We start from the raw sequence: 7,500 nt of genomic DNA, 5'->3' as shown, positions 1-7,500 counted from the left end.
ACATGGCCTACAAATACAGAAACATGCACATTTACACGCAACCAGTTCACATGGAAGTGATTAGGATATAACCTGCTTACCACATGCACCGAGTGACATGAAGGAAACGTCAACAGGAAGTAAACCTGCAATTCTACACACATGGAGATATTAAGGCTATTTCTGTCAAATATTTAGAAATGTATCCCTGTCCAAACAGGCTTGTGTAATGCTAAAACAGGCCCATAGGCACGTGGTCAGTTCTGCTGTGACTAACCATCACACGTCGGGTAACAGATATGTCTCGTGCCAGAACGGTACGTAGGGAGGTGGGGGTGTGGGTGAGAAATCTCAATGTGACCTGAGAGTGTTTACCAATGCTTAAAAATAATCAAGGAAGCGTGACGAACGCATGGATCTAAGGACAGATATGTCAACTTGAAATGCACACAATTGAGCCCTTATCCACGCACATTGTAGAACTGTAGAAGAAGAATTATTATACTGTTGTTTGAGGCAAGAATTGAGGCTATGATTTCAAAGCAAAAGTGGTTCCTCAGGGGGTTAGTAGCTGCCCAGTACTACCCACAGAGCACCGTGTGATTGGTTCACAGCTTTGCTGAGGCTCCCACTTCATGTGTGGTCATGTTGTACTTGTCTATTGTGTACTATTGATCACGCCCAGGAGAAACTTGTGACCAAAGCTTAGTCCTGTCCCGGCAGAATAAATCACAGTATTGACCCTGTGGTTATCAATAAAGGTAATGACAAACATCTGGCTCCACCTTTAATGGAATCGACAGAGTCTTCCTGGCACTGGACCAGGATTGGCCAGTCATAGATTGCCTTGATCTTTCCAGTGGGAACCCACTCTAAATATGCAAATGAGAGGAGAGAAATGCAATCGCTGTCTTAAACTTTGCAGTAGTTCTTTTGAATCGGGGGGAGGGGGAAAAAACAACCTTAAACACCAAAGAAGAAGAAGGAAATAACCACAACTCAGCATGTCTGCCGACAATAAGCCTGCTTAGACTCCACCTAAGATGTGCGCGGTGGAGGAGCTCTGACTGACACAGTGTATCTGTGTCAGTGGAGGAATAAGGGAGGAGATCAAATCAATGGAGCTGAGGTGCTGAGCTGGGCTTTGGGGCTGGTTGTGTCGAGACAGCACCTTCCCCTGGGTCACGGCTGGAGCTGGACCACAGTCAAGATCAAATATCAACACGCTGTTTGGGCCAAATGCCTCGGCAGTGATTGTTTTATAGATGTGTATTTATATATATCAAGAGATTGCGTCAGCCAGTTAAAATGTATTCTGGGCCAATACAATTACCTGATGTTAATCATATCTGAATGATTCGTGGATACAGCTCTCCACCAGGGAAGCCGTTATCTCTCGTCATCAGGTCTTATTCATTTGAATAATAGTTCCATTCGTCCAAAAGACACATGCCCGCGTCCATCCCCCCCCCGGACATGTCACCGGGTCATCCCCTGGAGCCGGGCTCTATCGGGTTTATCTCATCTTGACACGTGCCCGCTGCGGAGCCCTCTCTCTGGGCCCCTCGTTCGGACTGCTCACCGCGGGGTCCCGTGGGCCGGCTCATCACCGGCCGTGGTCCCTGGACGCCCGTGCCCCTGTTGCTAACGAACCGCCTCGCCATCCTGCCCTATCCCCATGGAAACCTGGGGCTGGCCGCTGGCCCCAGACCGGTCCGGTCGTACTGGAGTCAATCCACCAATCACCGCTCCCGGCTCGGTGCTAACAGCGATACTGGACGGCCCCCTGGTTTCCCTGAGCAGGACTCAGCGGCCCCTGGCTGTTTGTTGCCGTGGACGTTGACACCGCCGTCGGGGGATGGGATTTAATGGATGGAATTACAAAGGAATTAATTGTAATGAGCCTTGAGTGGCCGCAGAGGTTAGAAAGGTGCAATCTAAATAATATGCTCATATTATTTGTAGTACACCGCCACCACATAGACACTACACACACTGTGGTTTACTGCCCTGTTCAGAACATCAATACTTCGGTTTTTAATTAACCCTGATTGCATCTTCTTCCTTTTTACGCCTTAGCTACATTCTTTTCTATTTTCCATTTATGTTTTGTTTTAGTATAGTGGGGTAAACAAGTTTGACCGAATCTAATTAGAACATACAATTCTCAGGATAATAGGATTGTAGCCAGTGAGTCTCAAAATACAAGAGGTCAGAGTATTACATCACCACAATATTTGACTCAACATTTTACTAGCAAATACTCCAGACAAAGAAACAGTACTAGTCATAATGTCCATCGCTGGCCACACAATACAGCTTGTGGACAACCACTTACCAATACGCTGTATATCTCAGGCGAAGGAAACATGTTGGTGAATGGCAGTTGGTCTATTGACAGTATTGAACTCCTAAAGGTAGTGCGACAGCAAGCAATTACAGCCTTCCATCACATTCAATTTGAAATAACATCAGTTTACTCTAATGGAAATGTAGCCAGTGACATTTTCCATCATAGATCTAATGACAAAAGCAACACCTGAGGTTGCTCAGGGACAAATTGCATCTCAATGAATGGAAAGCTGAAAATGGCTCGGTTTAAAGACAATACCAAAATATAAAGACCGTTTAGATTTTCGAAATAATAATAAAAAAAGTAATTCAAGGGAAATGCTATAAAGGAGGCCAATCTCATCTCGTGGGCAAACCAATGGGAGCGACCCAGTGAAACTTAACCAGCGCACCATAAAACACAATCAAGGGTCTCATGGCTCCAGTCTTTCTGTGGGGGTTCCGCCTCATTTAAACGATGGGGCTGAAACACTATACGGACGGGAATCATAAAGCGCACATGCACACAGGCCGCAGAAAGGCGGGGATAACACACACACAGGTTTACTAGAACCAATTCTTTACTGGAAGGTTTAATACGTTCTCTCACTTGTTCCTTTAATTTACATGCTCAGCGCTAGCCTGATACATCGATAGCCGTATATGTTATATAGGCTGTACCATGGCTATACTGGATACGACTTGCAACACTGTTTCTGTGTGTCTTCTCGCAAACGTGTCCCCGGTAAAACCATCACTAGCGAGGCAAAGCCATGGCAGTCGCTCTGTCCAGAAATGAAGCCTGTTCGGCACGGCACCGTGTGCCAATCACAGCCCCGAGCTGCGAACAATGTCTTATCAGCGTGCAAATAGAATGCAGGCCAGAACAAAAACACACCTGGCGAGCTCGACCTGCTGGTAAACAAAGGCCGGAGCGAGGGATTGTGACATGTCCAGTCTGCAGGCCTCAGCGAGGTGAGCATGACGCACGGGGAGCAAGCGTCGATGAACAATGCACGTGTGTGTTTGTACACCTAGTGCACAGAAAGAAGCTATCTTTTAGAAGAATGCTGCATTAAGGGACGTGTTCGCATAATTTCCCATATTTCAACATTCGTATAAACTCGAGAAATTTGAAATATTTATCAGGAGTTAATAATTCATAGAATGAAATGAATGAATTAAATTAAAATGACTGTGTTGTGTTTCTCGTTTCTGATTGGTGTATTGAACTGTGTAGCTGCACTTTTCTTTTCTTTTTTACCCAAGGATGAAATGCAATTTAACATGAAGCTTGCCAAAGTCGGGATGATTATTTTTCATTATTCTACCATATTATTGTTCTTTAAATACACCATAACATCAGGGGCCACAGAGCCGCCCCGTACCCCGCTTCCAATCCTGTTACGACAGGGATTTGTACTGCGGGGGCCCCCATAAAAGATTAGCCCTCCAGGAGAAAGAATGGACTTGATTAGTTAGACAGCAATTTAATGGGATTGTCAGAGGACCAACAGTAAATCAGCTTTTGTGATTAAATGGGATCTCCAGTAAAATGTCGCCAAATCAATAACTATTGAATGTTGTTGTTTTTACCTCTCTTTGTTCCAAGCCAAGGGAAGAAAAGACGGAGAAACAAAGCCAAAATTTCCGGTGGACTAATGATCCTACTGCCGGTGTTGAGAAGCAGCTTAGATGTTTACAGGGAGGGAGGGAGAGAGACATAGAGATAGAGAGACAGACAGAGAGAAAACCAGAGAGAGTGAGAGTGAGAGAGAGAGCGAGAGCGAGAGCGAGAGCGAGAGCGAGAGAGAGAGAGAGAGAGAGAGAGAGAGAGACAGAGAGAGAGAAAACGAGAGAGCAAGAGTGAGAGAGAGAGAGAGAGAGAGAGAGAGAGAGAGAGAGAGAGAGAGAGAGAGAGAGAGAGAGAGAGAAAGAGCCAGAGAGCCAGAGAGCCAGAGAGCCAGAGAGCCAGAGAGAGAGAGCGATAGAGAGCGATAGAGAGCGAGAGAGACAGAAAACAGGGTGACGCTAGTTGGAGTAGGAGCCCAAGTAAAAGCAAATGGACTCAAGCAGGAGAGAGGATGTATATCCATAATTGGACTGTTACTGTAAAAGCTACTGGCATCTCTATAATGGCTACCAACAGACATACTTTGTGTGCGCGTGTGTGTGCGTGTGTGTGTGTGTGTGTGTATGAGTGTGCATGTGTACAGGTGTGTGTGTCTAGAAATGTGCCCGTCCAATATGTGCATGGAGGGGTTGGTAGATCCAGGTCACAGGGCGACACCACTGCACTGATAACGCGTGTGTCTCTCAGGGTGATTGAACACATGGGGGAAGCGGCTCGGCTGGTGGCTTTCTTGTTGGAAATCAAATGCAACGGAGGCACAGTGTCTCTGGCCAGCCTCCGACCCCGGACAGTGATGGAGTGCTGCCCCCTTCAATTATGCACCCCAGCTCTCTGACTCCACCGTACATAATCAGCTCCCAGCAGCAGCCGCAGAGCACTGGTCACTAACCAGTAGATCATCGGGTCAAACAGAAATATCCTTCAACAGTGGATGTTTTTTTTTCTCCCTCCCCCACCGGATATATAGACATAGGAATTGGGTATCATGAGGTTAAAAGATTTATTGATGTTTACCGGGAGTCATACTGCTATTATTATGCGGAAGGAAAAAAACAAAACATTTATCAACGAAAATAAGCGCCTTTAACAAAGCGCGTGTTGATTTGACGAAAACATCTGCGAGTGCCACGGGAGACCACTCTCCTGTCCGTGTCCACCGCAGCCTGCCTTCTGCGGTGTGTTTTGAAGTGTGCGGGTCTGGGGGCCAGGCCAGCTGTACGGCAGAGGGTCTGGCCTCTCTCTGGGGTCCTGTGTGAAGACTGGAGCCCCCGACCTCTCCCCACATACCCTACACCGTGTTGGAATGGAGGACACCCCCAGCGACCTGGACTACCCCCGGCTAGCCCCCCCCCCCCCCCCCGCCGTAACCCCCCCCCCCCCCCCCCCTCTGCTCCACAATATAACGTTCCAGGTCCTACCAGCCTGTGCTACATTCTCTGTGCCTTGATATCCCAGGGTGTGCGGTCGGATGGATTGGGTGGGGTGGGGTCGGGGGGGGGGGGGGGGGGTGGTCCTCAAAGTCTGTCCATCATCAGCATCTCCCCAAGGCCTCCACCTTCAAACCTTCGCTAATCCCCCCCCCCCCCCCCCCCCAACACACACTCACACACACACACACACACACACACACACACACACACACACACTCACAACTCTCCCCACCCAGCGTGCACCCCCCCCCACTCCCGCGTCCTCCCCCAGCTCAGAGGAATTCACTGGCTCTGGACAGTGTTTCATTTCTTCACAGGCCACATCCTTGATAGCTTAATGGCCCCCTCGCAGCAGAGCACAACGTGCATTGGCAGCCGAGAGCTTTAAAGTCTCGTCCTCCATGTTTAACCTTTTGAAAAGAAAAAATGAAATAGATGAGGAACACAACCGCTGTGTCGGCTCATTGTTCGGAAAACGGCCACAATCGCGAGTCAGTGAACAGAGAGCGTCCGCGCTCGTCGCCCTACATCCTTGATCTTTTATTTTCCTCCATGTGGTCTCTCGGCTTCAGGGACGGACATTTGGAGGGACGGCAGGAGGTCAACGGACAAGGAGCGCTCAGCCTTGAGCATTGTCCTGCCGCTGACGAGAAATTCTCCTCGCACACATTCAACGTTCCGCCGCGTGTCAGAACCCATCCGTGGGCTCCGGGGCCCTCGCTCTGAGCCATTCTGTCCATTCACCTCACCTACTCACCCAGCCAACGGCAGCTCTGCTCTTTGTCAGCGGCGCTTTCTGTTCGCCCTTCAGTCTGACGTCCCCCACCGCTGAGAACCGTCAGTGTGTGTGTGTGTGTCTGTGTGTGTCAGTGTGCGCCTCAAAGCCTTGTTCACATTGACTGTGGATTCATAGAGCTTCAGATGGATCGTGCCGCTGTGTGTCTTTGTTGTTGCTCTGCGATGTAAAGCCGTTTGCACGTTTGCACATCCACAAGGTGTGGAAGCACATGTCCACCAGCAATCCAGTGTTGTCGATTTAGATTTATCCAGACTCTGGGAACCCCACCACAACCCTGTGCAGCTTGACCACAGTAAAAAATAAAAAGAACATCATCCCAAACATATTCATCTCTGACCTTGCTTACCCCTGTCCTTATTCTCGCCTATATTCTATTACAGTAATAAAACCCAACAGGGCCAGCTCATAACCCTGTTCAGGGTCAAGGAAAAAAAACCAAAGGCCAGGCCATTTTAACAAATGTGGAATAGATTTGAATAAATAAGAAAAGGGCCTTTGAGGGTTGTTGACGCCGAGTTTTGGACACAAAGGGGGCGGACAGAGGCAAGAAGCAACAATGAAGTGGTTGTGGGTTCAGGCTTCAACACAATGAACGGCCTCACACAGCGCGTGATAATAACCATAAAAACCACATTAAAAAAGGGGAACCAAAATGAGGTGTCCTTGTAGCGGGAGGGGACGGCGGAGAGGGAGGGACGCAGCACATCTGGAGTGTCCTCGCCCGGCATGTGACCTTCAGGTGCTGTGTCAGGGACGGGGCCATGATGCCCCCCCCCCCCGTCACTCCCGTCCGTAATGGCATGGCTTATTGCTCGTCTCGGCTCTGGGCCTCTTTATGACAAAGGGGGCGGGATATGTGGTGGGCGGGGCGAGGTCGACCCTGAGCCGGCCTTCATGCTATTGGCCGAGGGCCCCGCCATGCAGGGGCCCCCGCGCGGGGGTGATGTTACGGGAGGAGGAGAGTAGGGTGAGCGGGGTTTAATCTCAGGTGTTGTGGGCAGTGTTTAATATAGATGGTCAGCACGGATGTGATGTGGGATAATTGCTTATGGAGGTTGGGGGGTGGGGGGGCTCACAGATGGTGCCGGTTGATCTGTAACTGATCTCCAACTGTGGCCAAGCCAGAGCTCTTTTTCAATGCGATTATTTTCCACTCTAGGAACCTCGACTGGATTGAAGGGATCCTTCTTTACGCCATTTTATTTACTGACAATTAACTACCTTACACCACTACCCCTTTGCACTACAAATACATAATATAGGTGATACAAAGGTGATACCAACTGATACCACCCTAGAGAAGCTCTAGGCCCAGCTTCCAACGCAAG

The sequence above is a fragment of the Gadus macrocephalus genome, chromosome 1 (assembly GCF_031168955.1).
Source record: "Gadus macrocephalus chromosome 1, ASM3116895v1".
Classification (NCBI taxonomy): domain Eukaryota; kingdom Metazoa; phylum Chordata; class Actinopteri; order Gadiformes; family Gadidae; genus Gadus; species Gadus macrocephalus.
The sequence above is the reverse complement of the archived record's forward strand: the minus strand, read 5'-3'. Positions refer to the sequence as shown.